The sequence below is a fragment of the Notamacropus eugenii genome, chromosome 1, assembly GCF_028372415.1.
Source record: "Notamacropus eugenii isolate mMacEug1 chromosome 1, mMacEug1.pri_v2, whole genome shotgun sequence".
In the NCBI taxonomy this organism is placed as follows: domain Eukaryota; kingdom Metazoa; phylum Chordata; class Mammalia; order Diprotodontia; family Macropodidae; genus Notamacropus; species Notamacropus eugenii.
In genome coordinates, this window is record NC_092872.1 from 148,517,064 (window position 1) to 148,533,273 (window position 16,210).

Here is a 16,210-nt window from a genome sequence, read left to right on the forward strand (position 1 = left end):
CTAAGCAAGGATACAAAGGAAAAAACCAAACAACAAATAGTTCCCATCCTCCAGGAACTCACAATCAGATAAAGGAGACCACATGCAAATTACAAAGAAGATAAATTCTGGATAAAGTGGAAGAGAATAGTCACAGCATTTGAGGGGATTAAGAAAGGTTTCCCATAGAGGGTGGATTTTAGCTGAACCTTGAGGCCTGGAGGCAGAAATGAAGAGGGTGAGAATTACAGACATAGGAGATAGCCAATGAAAAAACCAGAAGATGAAGTCAGAAGATGGAGTGCCTTCTGTGAGGCAGAGGGAAGAATCATTGGATCATAATGTATGTGGAGGTGAGTGAGGTGTAAGACTGGAAAGGTTGGGGTGGGGAGAGAGGTTACCTAAGCTTTGAATGCTAAACACAGGATTTTATATTTTATCCTGGAGATAGCAGGAAGCCCCTAGAGTTTACTGAATGAGAGGTGGTGGTGGTAACATGGTCAGACCTGCACTTTAAGAAGTTCAACTTGACAGCTGAGTGGAAGATAGACTGGAGTGGGAAGAGACTTGAGGTGGGGAGACCAACCAGTAAGCTACTGCAATAGTTCAGGATTGAGCTGGTAGTGGCTGTGTCAGAGAAGAGAAGAGGCTATATACAGGAGATGCCATGCAGCTAGAATCAACAGAACCTGGCAACAGAACAGTGGATATGAGAGATGAGAAAGAGTAAGGAGTTCAGCCATGACAACTAGGTTTCAAGCTTGGTTTATTGAGAGGACAGTGATGCCATTGACAGTCATAGGAAACTGAAAAAGAGGGAAGGAAAAATAATGAGGTTGTAATAGGTTTAAGATGGTCTAGAGGGAAGAGGCAAGACTGGAAGCTGCTATAGACAACCTTGCTACACTGGTAAAGGCTCAAGTGCTGTTATAGGTTCATTGATAAAAAAAAAGTAATCTTGAAAAATACCCCTTTTTGACTCCCCTGCACACTGTTCTCTAGTTGTATGCCTATTTTCCCTTCTATTACAGAGTTCTGCTCTGTAATAATATATCTTAACATCAGGTAGATGTCATACAGTAGTTCAAGTTGAATAAAGTAACCATGCTATATATGTTCAGAGTTCAGTTTCACATTTTAGCCAATACTGCACGATGAACTATAAAACCACATTGTTGTCCCCCTCAGCTTTTACATTCATAGACTCATGAGATTATAGATTTAGAGTTAAAAGGAATTGTAGAGGATATCTAGTTCACCCCCTTTATTTTACAGATAAAAACTGAAGACCCAGAGAAATTTACTTAAGGTCACAAGGCAATAAACCAAGAATAATTGATAATAAATTATTTCAAAATACATGTGCTACTTTTCCATTTTTTATTAGCATATTGCCAAGAATAGTTTTTAGAAAAAAAGTATGGTGCCTGTGTATGTACAGATAGATAATAAACAGAGTTTCTCTTTCATGATTAAGCAATAACATGAAATAATCACGAAGGCAGCAAGCTAGATTGAAGGTCTAAATGCCTTTCTCAGAAACTACATATGTATTTGTTCTGGGCTTTGCCTGATTTATGGGAACTGATAGGTGCTGACATTTCTGGGAGGTAAATTGGTTATCTGGACCCAGAGAGATTTCCATCTGTAACTGGAATCAGTGTTTTACCCATCCCATAAAAAGTGATTATAAAGCATTTTACAAAGAGAAAAGTGATATGTAATAGTTAAACAGTATGGAACGTTCCATGGTAGAAAAATAGAAATTTCTAAGATAATATCTGTGTTCAGAAGATTCCCCCAAAGGACTGTCTCTTCTGTTCTCTTACAATTCCAGCACTTCATCTATTCTCATTCCATTTGAGCTACAATATATTTGTAGTGGAGACGCCTGTTGCCCCACCCTAGTTGCTATAGCTGATGATTCATAGAAACTGGAGAAGGAAAAGACCTATGAAGTCATCTGGTGCAACCCTAAATTAGGAAGTGAGTGTAGCATGGGGACTGAATGAAGATTATCTGGTCTCAACTTTATGTTTCCAAAAAAAAAAAAAAACACATTAAGAAGAAAAGAGAGAAAAAAATTAGCCAGAGATGATTAGTAGCAACCATCTGGTTTGCCTTTTGCCCATAACATAATCCCAAAACCCACTCAGTTAAAAATACATCAAGCATTGGAATGTAAGACTGGATCAGGAAATTCAGATGTCTAGGTGTCAGGAAGCTGAACTAAAACTCTGTTGGCATAATAACAATGTTGGATATGTAACTCTTCTACCAACTGTTTTAAGTGTTTAGATCATTACATAGATTCCTAGAAGACTAGTGCTTAGAGATTATTTAGTTCACTTTGTGATAGGGGGAAGGTGGAGGCCCCAGGAGGCTAATTTCCCAAACTCACATAATTATTTCATGGCAGAGTTAGGATAAGAATTAAGATCTTCTGGCCCTTGAAATAAGTTTTCTCTCTATTACATTGCTTTTCCTAGAAGTCCCATGAAACCTTAGGCCGTCAATCACAGAGCTGGAATGGTCATTTTCTTTACATTATTAATTAACTGTAAATTGTTTTTTCCTTGATAGATCATACAAATGTGCTTTGAGTAAACCTAGGTTGAGGTAAGCCTAGGCTTAACTGTTACAATTCCAAATCAGAGAAATCTCAATTTAATGAGATTAATAGTATAATATGATAGAATATATTTGTAAGAACTGATGTAGAGTAAATTAAACAGAACTAGAACAGCAAAATAAACAATGACTACAATAATGTAAATCATTGAAATGAAATGAAAATTGACTGATTATTTGTAGTGGCCGACCTCCACACCAGAAGAATGAAGGATGAAACATACTGACCACCTCTTGGTGGAGAGGTTAGAGACTGACTACAGGTGCAGAAAAGGACATGTGCTTTCAGAGATGGTCTCTGCATTAAGCTGGTTTAGCGTCACTGTTTTTCTGTTTTAAGATAAGCTTCAATGAGGAAGAATATATCCAGATATGACTGTGGCATAAAAGCAAAGGATATCAATAAACCGTTTTTTCTTTTAAATATCGATAGCTCATATTTCTATGGAACTTTGCAATTTACAAAGTTCCTTTATCACAAAAACCCTGTGAAATGCATAATGTAAGTATTGTTATCCCCATTCGCTATCAGAAGAGATTCAGGCTCCAGAATGTTCAAATGATGTGTCCAAAGTCATTTGGGTCTAAAGCTAGTGGGACTTTTAACTCCAAATCCAATGAGTATCCACTTTACTAGAGACTCTCAGGAAAAGTTTCCCCTCTCATTATAAGCTACTCCTTCTCTGACTTTTATCCTTAACTCCAGAACTTATGTTCAGAGACAACAAGTTGGCTCATTGAGCCAGGAATATCTGAGTTCAAATCGAGCCTCAGACACTTACTAGCATGTGACCCTGTACAAGTCACTTAATCCCGTTTGCCTCAGTTTCTTCACCTGTAAAATGGAAATGAGGATCAAATAAGAATATTTATAAGACACCTGGCATGTTGTTGCACTTGTCTGAAGATACTGTTAGAGCACATTTAGTAGAGTTCAAGGTTTCTACAAGCAAGGTGCAGACTTTCACAACATCAAAGTGGAAATAGGGAAGTAATTACTATTTTCATTTATTACATACCTTTCTTCTACATATTAATTTCAGGGAGAATAGTGTAAAATATTATGTTCATAAGGGGAAAAACATTCCAATCTATACTTATGATGGGTTTGCAACCTTAGAGAGTCTATGACTCTTTCTTCCCTCCCATATCCAATCTTTTGTTGAGTCATGTCATTTCTACCTGGGCACATCTCTTGCATCCTCCCCTCCTTTACACTCATAGAAATTCTACCCTAATTCAAACCCTTTATCCATATCTTGCCTAATTATTGCAATAATCTCATTGTTCTCCTAGACGCTCTCCTTTCTAACCTGACCTCTACAGAGCTGCCAGTTCAATATTGCTAAAGCACAGATCTAGCCTTGTCACTCACTTACCCAAAGAGCTTACTTACTCAGGAGCTTGACACCTCTGCTCAACCTTACACATAGTAGTCCCTAACAACCATTTGTTGAATTTAAGTTAGAAACTACTAATCACAGCTCAGGAAAGAGATCTAGAAGTCACTGGAGTGACTCTGTGCCCATTGTGCTGTTGGGGCTAACATGGTCAATGTTAGATGATGCTGGACATCATTACAAAGGGTTTTAGAAGCCAAAGAGAAGGGCATTGTCCTAATCTTTTATCAAACCATAGTTTATCCCTGCCTGAAACATTGTTGCTGTTCCTTCATTTTTGAAGAGAAGCAGGGACTTCAGGGTGAGGTCTTGATGTTCACATGAATTAGATTTAAGTGAGACAGAGTGGCACAATCACCGACCTTACTCTCTGTTGCAAAGTCCAGTGGTAAGACAAAAGGCCAGACAACTGACAATGGCCTGGTATACTGTGGATGACTTTGGCTTCTTCACTGTCTGACCAAGCTCTAAGCGCTCCACAGTCCCTGCTTCAGCTGCTTTCGTGGCCCTTGGAAAACATTGTTCTCATCTTGCCATTCCAGTGGGGGATATCTTCGCATGCTTAGGGTAGACATCTCCTTAACTGAGTGACAGGTTTGAGGCCTGTTGGTTATCCTCCACCTGGTTTAGCATGTCTGCTGAGATGGTTTTACTGGGGTGTGGCCGCTGCTCATGCCACAGCTTCTAGGAGGCACAGGTGAGAGTTGGGTGACAGGTGGACACCAACAGTGGGATGGGCAGCTCCAAAAAGGGGTGGGCAGGGCCTCACAGAAGAGGCGCTAGTCCTCTCTGAACACTCCCTAGACCCCCTAGAATACAAAAGTTTGGTCCCAAACTTAAAGCAATTCAATAAACAGAATATTTAATGTCTATTGCAGGCCTGCACCACAAACACCCCACAAGTGGCCCACGGGTCACGTATTGTGTAGGCCTGGCTATTCTGTGTTCGGTACAAAAGAACCTGGCTTAACTATTTTCAAAGGATAAACCAAGCATATAAGGAATTCTATGAGAAGCAGTTGAATGGACAATTCATTGAGCTGACTTCCCTGTGCTTCTTATCTTGGACAAACAGATGGGAGGGGCCCCAGAATTTAACGATTCGATGAAAGCAGGCTAGATTGCTTTTAGGCTATAAAACTTAAAGAAAAGATAGATTCCTGATAGCACGCTTCGTTCAGTGTCATAAAAGTTGAGCACCCTTACTTAAACAAAGTCACCATTTCATACGTTCCCTAAGGAAACAAACCTCGTCAAACAAACTCTTTAGGGAAACTAAGTCAGCTTTCAGATTGAACTACATTTAAAGGGTTCACAAATCATCTGAGGAGGAAGATTTACATGTTGCCAAGGAGCAGGGACAGCTGAGATTTTTTTTCCGCCTTCTTGTATAGGGAGTGTTTAAGGCTCTATGTAAATTTTCACATCCCATGAGACAGATTTTGGTCAGGTAAGATTAACAGAAGACAGACTTTAACCAGTTAACCAAAATTTCTAAGAGGAATGGCCCTGGATTTTTAAAATTCCATAATAATACCATGGCTAACTTTGCAGAAGGAGCAGGTCCTAGGTAAGGGAAACAGCATGAACAAAGGGTAAAGCTGATAACAATCCTGGCCTGTAGAGAAGAAAATGAGGAGAGAAGCCTGACTGCAGTTGAGAATCTATACATGTTGGAGAGTATTGTGAGATAATGTTAGATATGTAAACTAGGGCCAAGAATATGGAGAATGTTAAATGTCAGGTGGAAGGGTTTGATCTTGATCTTCTAGGTAACAGAGGGAGGCTATATTCTTTATGAGACATAATAAAAGCAATGTTGTAGACTGTATTGTAGTGGGGAGAAATGGGAGGAGTGGAAAACAGGAAACTTTCACCAGACTTTAAGGGATAAAAGAGTGGGAAATGGACTGATTATTCAGAGATATTACAAAGGTATAATAAATAAGATTTGGTGACAGGGTAGATATAGAAGGTGAAGGAGAGAATGAAGTTGAAAGTGACTACTGGATTTTGAGCCTGAATGACTGAAAGAATGGTGGCGCCATGAAGAAATTGCAAAGGCAAGCTAATTTAATAGCTTAGCACAATGTGTGACACAAGGCAGGTGGTTAATCAACCCTTATTAATCCATTGATTGATTGATAAGGAAGAGATCAGGCTAGTTTGGGGTATGTTGAGTTTGTGATAATGAATATGTGATGATGTGAGATATATATATATATAGATAGATAGATAGATAGATAGATAGATAGATAGATAGATAGATAGATAGATATAAATATATATATATAATGTGATGATGAATAAAAGTGGGAATGTCCTGAAAGCACTTGAATATGTAAGAATGAAGTTCTAACAAGAGGCTAATGCTGTTGATCTAGTCAGAAGTCACTGGTGTCAAAGTAATAGTTAAAATTACTAAAAAGGATAAACTCACTGAAGGAGACATTACATAGAGAGAAAAACGGAAAACGGCCTGAATATTGTGAGAAAACTAAAGGTAGAGAGTAGGAGGAGAAATCAGAGACAGAAAAGTGGTATAAAAGATCATGAACCAGCATAATAATGCTTCACAGAATGTAAGAGGAGAGAAAATTTCAAGGAAGAGGTAGGTTTAGGCTTCAGAGAGATCAAGGAAAATAAAAGCAAAGACTTTGAATTTTGGAGGCAGTTGCCTTTAAGAATGCATTTTCAACAGTGGGTAGTGGAAGGAATCAGATTTCATGGTATTTAAGAGGGACTGAGGGGTGATAAAATGGAGGCAGCTGAAACAGACCTCGTGTAAAATATTTCACTGAGAAAGGAAGGAATGTGAGATAGTAAATGGAAGGGTCAGCAGGGTCCAGGGATGGTATTTTGTTTTTTAAGATAGGTGAGATCTGGATATGTCTGAAATCATGTAAAAAGGTTCCAGTGTTTGGGAGATGGGCTGGGTACAGCATGGAAGGGACAGATATTGAAGATACCATAGAGGGAAGGGTAATAAATTTAGGACTAAAAGAGAAAACTGAGAATTAAGAGGCTTGCCCAAGCTGCACAGGAAGTAAGCATCTGAGGAGGTATTTAAACCCAGCTCTTTCTGATTTCAAGTGTAGTGCCTTGGCCATTGCCCCATGTTGCTTCTCAAACGTAATTATAATCACATTACCTTACAGGGTTGTGCTATCCTTTTGGTGCAGGCCCTATACATCTAGTACCCTTCTTCTCCCCTTTCCATTGCTTGCTAGAGATTAGACCTATGATTTCATCTGAATAGAGAGTTCTCTCTAGCAATACACATTGGAACCTTTTATGAGTTTATAGTCTTAACTATAGAGCACTGAAAGTAATGGGTCATATATCATATGTGTCAGAAGCAGAACTAGAACCCAGCTTTCTGCTATTCTTAAGCAAAATGTTTCATATGTGTTTATTCATCTGATCCTCACAAAGACCCTATTATTATCTCTCTTATACTGATTAAAAAAATTGAGGCTGAGAGAGGTTAAGTGACTTCCCCCTTGAGCGTACTAGTGCCTTTCCTACTATCTAATAAGTACTCAAGGCAAGATTTGAACTCAGGTCTACCTAATTCCATGTCCAATATTTTTTCACTGTACCACTTATTATCTTGATAGTCTTGAACTAGGGGATCATGGGAGTCTTTTCCAATCCTAAAATTCTCTGATGAATTCCATGAGAGATAGCATACCAATGAATATAATATGAGGTCTGGTCCAGTAAACAGTTGGCCACCTCTGGAAAGAAACATAAAACAAGAGGGAATCATGCAGAAGAAGGATTGGATTTGTTCTGTTTGGTCCCAAAAGGCATAGCCAGGAGCAATAGCTGGATGCTGCAGAGTCATATTGAGGCTTACTGTAAGGAATTTCCTAACAATTAGAAGAATCATTCCAGTAGGCTGCTTCAGGAGGTAGTGAGTGCTTCCTCATTAGAAAGAGACTGGATAACCACTCATTAGGTATATAATGCAGGGCATTTCTTTTGGGGTATGGTTTAGAGTAGATCAGTGGTTCCAAAAGTTTTTGGTTCTTGAACCCCTCTCAACAACAGAAAAAGGTGTTGTGAACCTATAGAGTAATTTCATATACTTCTCTTGATATTCTTTTAGAGTTATTCCTTAAGTACTTATAACAATGCTAACTTTTGCCCCCAAATTAAAATCTGTATTATATAATTATAAAATATAAAATTTGACTCTACCTTTAATTATGAAAACTAAATATAAAATTTCAAAACTAATCATAAAATAATTATGAATATTTTCTGTGGCACATTCTGTAAGAATTAAGAGGTGATTCAGCAAGACCTCATATGCTTACTATAATATGCAAGACTTCAAATTAAATTTCTTTATTTTACGATTTTATTGAATATAAGTTACATTTTCCTGAACTAAGAACTTGGAAGATGTTTGTAAAAATCAACTTAATTCCAAAACTGAACATTTTTATTTAAACAAATATTCATAACATTTGACTCAACAGATAAACACAGTCTTATATCTGGTTCTTTATTGAGTTTATTTCTGTATTTTGATTTTAAACAAGAATAAAGTAAAAATACTTGCTCATGCAATTGTGTTAGAAAATGGTAAAAGAATTTTACAAGCTTTCTTGTTGAGAGATGGAAAATCATTTGAAAAAATTTTAGCCTCCTAATCAATTGATGAAAATGAATAGCTAGTTATGATAGAAAATACTTGCTTTTCTATTAGCTAATAATAAGTGCTATATTAAATGATCAGTATATTTAAAGTTCAATTGCATATATTGCTTCATTTTCATAATATAAGTAACATATTTGATTATAAATAATATAAACTAACCTTTTTAGGAAAAAATCTCTTTGGACATGATTTCCTTACAGAAACTCTACTAAATGACTGACTGGTGTTGCCAACCAAAAATTTGAAAATATACTGGAGAGAATAGTAACATAAGAGCAGTATAAATTTAAACTGGAAAACAGCCTTAATACTACAATGAAAGGTGATCTAGAATTTATTTCTACAGAACAAATTTGATGGTCCATGATGATTTCAAGATGGCTTGCAATGTGCCTGCCTAGTTCACACTTTGATTTTCGAATACTTTGACATTTAGTGGTAAGAACACAAACATTCATAACACCTAGATCGCATGATGATATAATTTATAACATGATTATAGGGTAACAGATCATAACAAGGGAGCTACTCTGGTGAAGTGTACAGAATACAAATGGGAAAATGCATTTGAGTCTGACTGTGTCTTGGGAATTGGTTTGTGCTTGCATGTTGAACCCTTATGGTGGTTTGGAAACAATTTGATGACAGGTTGAGAAACTGCAAAAACACATAGCACTTAGAAGCAGGTCAAATTTGATATAATCAATGCATGAACACCAAAATGTATGTATGATAATGACAGTTTCAGATAGCTGGAGAAATAAATCTGTAATGCTTCAAACATATACATTCTTATTGTCACAGAGAAAAATATTTTTGTGATATAACTGGACAATAATCTACTACCAAACATAAGGTAAAGAATTTTTAGCATGAACTTCTTGGATAATCACAGATCACTAAATGGGAACCACTGGAGTAGATGACTGCTAAAGTCTCTTCCCTTTCTAAAATTCCATGATTCTATGTTTTAAAAAATCCAGTTATGTTGACAGGAACTTCCCAAATTAGCAATGTCAAGCCATATATCCCCATCCCTCCAAGCTTAGGTCATTATTGACAAATCAGAGTTTGTTTAATTTGTTATATTGGGCTTTATATTTCAGATGGTCAACTAAGTATGGATTAGAAAAAATAATCAAGAAAGATGTTCTTTTAAATCTTTGAGGTCTCAACACATTGTATCTTTTGAATGAAATGCTTTCTTGACAGTACCTATCACTAATGCAATTGGAAGCATATTCTCTGCCAGTCCAAGGGATTAAAAAAGGCCTTGTGTCAGAAAAAGGAAATTCTAAATATCCCATAGCTGTTATTTCATGAAAGTGATACTGGCAGAGTGCTGACAATCCTTATCTCAACACTACTTTTGGAGTAGGTACATAAACATGGTTTCTGCCTTAAGGCCTTTTAGTCTAAGTTTCAGAAAAAAAAAATGCAGTCCAGGAATTATATTAAAGCTATTCTAATGTCAGACATGTGACCTTTATGTTTTCTTTTTCTTTACATCTTTCACTTAAAGTCTATCATAGATCCCTCATGGGATATTTTGGAGGGATTTGAAATTTTTTAAAAAGTGGGAACCTTTGATATCTGGCTAGAAGAATGGGGTTCCAAACTCATCTGTAAAGAAAAGGAGGATAGATTTAGACAAAATATAACTAAGTAGGAAGGGAAGATGAGAATGGAAGACCAAAAAAATCTTGAAGAAAAGGAAGAATACCTTGAATATGAAAAACAGGAAGGAAAAAAGGGAAGCATTCAAATAGGGGGAGGTAGTGACAAGACGTTTAATAATTTTACCAGGAGCTTTTTAGATAAATTGAGAAGAAAAATGACTGGTTGCTAAATCAAACAAAAATGTTGTTTACTCATTGGTTGCCAAGTAAGAACACTGTCCAAACAAAGTATTAATGGTGAGAGATGGAGTTTAGGGAAATGGGGGCAAAGTCAAGGGAGTAGGGATAAATGACTGAGAAATAACAACTGTGCTAAAACAAGGGAGAAAAGAAATCCAATATTGGGACTGGACTGACATGACACTAACCCAATGGTCTAAGTTTGTAGACAATTTTGCAGGATCAACAGATCCTCCAAGACAGTGTAAACTTCCAGAATATATAGCACATATATGAATAAAAACTGCTTGTAAAACCCACTGCATATACCCAGAACTCAGAAACTTCTCAGGGAGAAGTGGAAATTGTGATGAGTAAAATTTACTCTGGAGTAAAGGAGTTTCCTCTAGTTTGGAAACTTGGCTTTGAGGTTTCTATTTCCAATGAGCCAGGAACAGTTCTATTACCCACCCTATTCAAACTCTGGCTGAGTGCTGCAGCGATGTGTTGCCAGGGCTTGCCCAAATGTGAAACTCTGACATTTGGAAGCCCGCAATGACTCCTTTCCATGCACTTCTTTGGGTATTAAAGGACAGACAGATATGCCAAGGACCAAGTGCTGCAGCAAGCTCATTCTGATAATGCATTGTGGCTTTCTTCTGGGAACTGCCTTGTCTAAGGTTAAGCTAATAGTTTTGCAGACAATAGACGAGTGCCAGCAGCCTTAGCTCGGAGGAACAGAGATTTATGTTTCCTGGAACAACCAACCCCCTTTTCTGCTTTTTACACTGACAACATCAGAACGTGAAACTATTTAACCAAGCTGAGGGATGGCTACTTCTTTAACAGCAAGCACACCAACCTCGCCCTAAACTTCACACCCCTGCCCTCTTTCTCCGACCCCTTTCTCAGCTCTCTAAACTTGATGTGATGTTGAACAAGGAAGGGGGTCAAGAACCCAGAAGGAATGGGTGGCAAGAAGTCCGGAGGGTAGACCTTGGACCAGCAGAAGCAGGAGAAAGCCAGTTGGGGCCTCATTTCTAATAATAGCTAGGAAGGTTTTGTTGGAGAGGTCAGAACTTGATGCTCAGCCGGTTAACGTTGGGGCTCCCACTGAACCCCCGGGGAACCCCGCCCTGCTAGCTAAGTTTTTGCACAATGTTTCCTGCCACGGTGAGTGTGTGTGTGTGAGTCACTATGAATCAGGGGAGGTCCTGGGGAGGGGGAGAAGAGGCGGGGCGGGGAGGGGCGGGGCGGGGACTGCTCCTGCTGAGGATGTGGCAGAGGATAAAAACCCCACCCAAGCGGTCCCGGCTCTGCCCGAAGCCCGACTAGCTCTCTGCTCTGTCCGCGCTTGGCACAGGTAAGGCGTGGCCCGCCCGCTATTCCGGTCCTTCGGCTATAGCGGGGAGGGAGAAGTTCTTGAAAGAAAAAAAAGGCCATTGCAAAGGGCCTCAGACTTGCTTTGGGGCGGAGGGGGATGACCACCCGGGAGACGGGCCCCGGGCGAGGCTCCTGGGGCGCGGGGCTCGGGCCAGGACACCTGGGGAGAGCGGGAGTGTGGCCAGATGCCCGTCGGAGCCTCCCAGCCTGCGCGCAGGCCGCACAACGGGGGGCACGGGCGCCCAGCTTCAGGCGAGGGTGAAGGGTCCCTGCATTCCAGGGAGGTAAGGGCGTGGCGGTGCAGTGATCGAGGGCCGCGGCGGATGCGAGAAGTTTCCACCAAGTGGGGTTTTCAACGTTTATTTATGTAAAAAGTGCACAGACATTTCCGAAGTCAAGTAACTGGCCTTAAATAAAGGTTCCATGAACTCTCTTGGTGCAATCCCCTGCTTTTAATGACTGGAAGGAACCGGGGAGAGCTAGTCTGGTTGCATTGCTGCATCCTGAGGGAAGTCCTACGGACAGCGGGCACAGATGGCTATAGTAGCTTCAAACCTTCTGTTCTTGGGAGTCGTCCTTTTCTTTTTCCTTTTGTTTTTCTTTTCCTTCCTTCTTTAATTTCCCTCTATTTACGATTCCCCTTTCCTTTTATCCCTCTTTCTTTTCTCTCCTTTTTCTTTTCTTCCCACCTTCTTTTCTTCTGAAAGGGTGGGAGCAGCTTTTACCAACGGATCCCAGTATCCCTTGGATCCCCCATCCCCAGTATTGGTGCAGTAGGCAGGGTTGTGGCCATGGTGGGGGGGGGGAAAGGGGGGAACTACAGTTTTGCCCTTGGCCTAACAGGATAGTTCAGATGGGGGTAATATGGTGGAAGGTGTTACTGGTTCTAATTCTTTGAGTATATGAATTCAGAGCCTACAGAGAGGCCTGGCCTTCCAAATAGATTTAGGCCCAAGTGGCTACTTCTGTGATGGGCCGAGTGAATTTATGACATGCCTGTGCTGACTGGATAGAACGGAAAGAGCAATAGATTTAGATTCCAGTAGCAAACACATAACCTCAAAACATTGGGTTCCTCATCTGTGAAATGGGGATAATGATAACTCTTCTCCTTACTTGCCTGCAGTAGAAGGAACTGAATGGTACAGTGGAAGGAATGCTGCATTTTGAGTTGGAGAATCTAGGTTTAAATTGTCTCTGACTCTTATCTCGATGACCATAAGGCAAGTCACTTCACTTCCTGGCAGGGGTTACCATATCTGTCAATTGAGATAGTAGTATTTGATTATTTCTAAGGGCACTCCCATCTCTATATCCTGTGACCTTGGAGTGTAAGTTACCTATTTTCTCTATGAAAGAGCAGCCTAAAATGGGTTCACTTATTCTCTAATGGATTGTGAGTCTTTGAGGGCTTTTAAGAAAGTCCATACTTTTTCTACAGTGTTGGGCCAAGAAGTTTATTTGTAAATTATTTTAGGAATGGTAGGGAAATCATGGAATATTAGACCCGGGAAGAGTCTTAGGAAGTTCATTGGAAGAGCTGGTATCCAAACCTGAAGTCCTTTGATTTCAGAACAAACGGTTTTTCCATGGCAGCGATGACTCACTTGCCACACCATGAGTGGGTGTGGCAGGGATTGTGGCAGCATGGGTTCTTTCAGGCTGAGGCCTGTCTGTAGTATCCACCATTTTCTCTTCAGAGGCATGGCCCTGATAAAGGCTCCATAAAAGTTGCTTACTGGTCAGGAATATAAATATGGATTGGAAATGCAATGTTAATGCATTATGTCTTTGTGATATTAAAGCTGATTGATTTTATTCCTGTAGTTATGACCCCTAGCTTTCTGATTGATATTTCTATTAATGTCTTTGGAAAAAAACCGGTCTAAGGAGAGACACATTTCTTCCCTAATTGCTATTGATTTAAGGGGCTATGTGTTTTTCCTCTGGTGATGGATTTAATGGCACCAATCCATTGAGTACCAGGTCTTCATTCAGGAAGCACAAATTGTCATAAATCCTACAGACCTGCTTTAGATGGTTACAAAGATAACTGGAAAAAAGAATCATAGATTTAGAGCTGGGAAAGGAACCTAGAGGCCATCTTATTCCATATGGGATCTAAGGAGGTCTTCAGACTCCAAATCTAGTGACTACATCCCTAAATTAATTTTCTGTTACTGCTGTGGTTGATATGGCAAAAATGGGGGTAAATGACTCACTAAAACGTTAACACTTGTAATGTTGGAGTTAATAGTCATACAGAGAGCTTTCATTTTAAACCAGTCGGTCTTCACATAAATAGCTCAGGTAGCCTGTTGTGGGCTTGTGTTGCTTAAAGTGACAGCTTTGACCTAGCTTTAGATGTAATTGTCCGAATTAATTAGATAGACAATTGCTACTCCTCCTTTTTAAGCTCGGGGATCCCCATTTCCCCTGGTGCTTGAATGCTGCCACACCCAGTTCATGCTCACTAAAAATTCCCCTCCTTTCAATGAAGTTTATCTTCTTTTCTTCTGAAGTAGAATCTTTAACCCCTTGGCACAGATAGAGACCAGCTGAGAAGTCCGGAAGAGTCTTCAGACTTGTGACCACCACCAGAATGGTCCTGTCTCTAGGCAACCCCTCTGCTTGCCCTCAGATTGGGCAAATTATTTAACCTCCTTGAGCCTCTGTTTCCCTACCTACAAAATGAAGGAATTGGATGAGGTAGTCTCTAAGGTCCCCTGCAACATTAAATTCTATAATCCATAGTCTTTGCCTCCAAAATATTCGGTTTGCTCTGACCCAGGAGTACTAACACTGGCTAATTTGTGGCCTCTCTTTCCTGCTGAGAAGGGAGTGGTTGGGACTTTGACTCTTGGAATCCAAATCTTTTTCCCCCTTTGCCACACCCAAGCAGCATACTCCTCCTCACTGATCCTAGGAAGTCCCAAGGCCACTTTAAATCATTTCTCACAGTGCTCGTATAATATTGCCTCTAGTGTTTCCAGGACGGTTAGGACCACTGCTATGTAATCTCTGCAGCACTTGAGGGTTTATAATCAAAGGCATGGCACAGCGCTTCCCAACTTTTGTCCTTCCTCAAATTCCTTTCAATAACCACAGACAAAAGGCTTCAAACATACATATGTTTGTTATTACAGAAGAAAAATAAGTTTGTAACATAATTGGGCAATTATTTACCACATAAGGGGCCATTAAAGAATATTTAGCACAAACTACTTGGAACATCAGTGTGAACACCTTGAACCATTACATGGAAACCACTGGAGTAGTGTCTGCGGAGGCCAGACCTGTAGTGTCAGAAGATACAGGAGATCTTGTCTTTGTAAACTTCTATTTGGGGTCAAAAAAGATAACCCATATTGGTACTAAACTCCTTCATTGTGGGTCTGTAGAGATACATGTTTTATCCCATTCGCTCTTTGGCATTCTATGGGATTTGTATCTGTATCCCCTTCCCCTTCTCTGTAGAGGATCTATCTATTCAGGGTTGGATGGGGGCTTGCTCTCCAGGCCTTTTAACATTTCATGAGGTACATTGTATGTAGCACTTGAACTTTCTCTCTGTCCCAGAATCCATTCTTGGCTCACCTCCTTTTCCATCCAGTTTCTTGGATGAATTTTTTTCCCCTTAATTAAAAAAAAAATTACAGTCATTTTCTGATATACTCCCCCACATTGAACCTTCACTTTTAACAAAAGAAAAACCAGTAAGCTAAGTCAACCAACCAAAGCTACCAGATCTGAAAGAATATGCTACTTTCTCAACTCCTACCTTTATACTGAAAGATATGTTATATTTTCTGTTTTTGGAAAAATATATCACCAAGTACTTAAGGAAATAGGTAGTGTAAAGCAGTCTTCCATATATGATATAATCATGAAAATATGGTGTATGTGTAAATTACTAAAATTCATTTGTCCCCTGTACCTTTGATGAGTGGACATGATTTCTCCAGAACTGAAAACATGGTTTACTTCTCCAAGTTAGTGAAGTAGTTCCTTCCTGTTGGGTTTCTCCTGGACACCCATTCTTTAACCCAGTATTTTCTCTAGAGAAATGCAGAGAAACTAAACAAGAAGGGCCCTAACTTGACTATAGGCTTTAAAAGAACAAGTCAGAGCCATACAAGCTATTTTATTTTTAAATGTTCACTCAGTCCTACTTCATCAAGGCTGTTTTGGACTTCTGGGCAGGACATGCACGTAGAAACTCACATATAGGCATATGATATTCATCTAGTGAATCACATGGAGGTCCTTAGCTCAGACTTCAATTAAGAAACTGTGAACCCAAGTAT

General features: G+C 39.5%; 1 protein-coding gene across 2 annotated transcripts in view; it reads left to right on the plus strand.

Annotated features, from left to right (window-relative positions):
• The first annotated feature begins 11,326 nt into the window (after nt 1-11,326).
• The window catches only part of ANXA2 (annexin A2), a 54,331-nt gene continuing 49,447 nt past the window's right edge, over nt 11,327-16,210 (plus strand). Inside the window, exon 1 of one of the 2 annotated variants that reach the window (XM_072616494.1) lies at nt 11,327-11,693. The gene's annotated coding sequence lies outside the window, so the exon portion shown is untranslated. Of the gene's footprint in view, nt 11,694-11,742; nt 11,884-16,210 lie in introns of those variants that run through there. The other variant, XM_072616491.1, reaches the window with a different exon arrangement.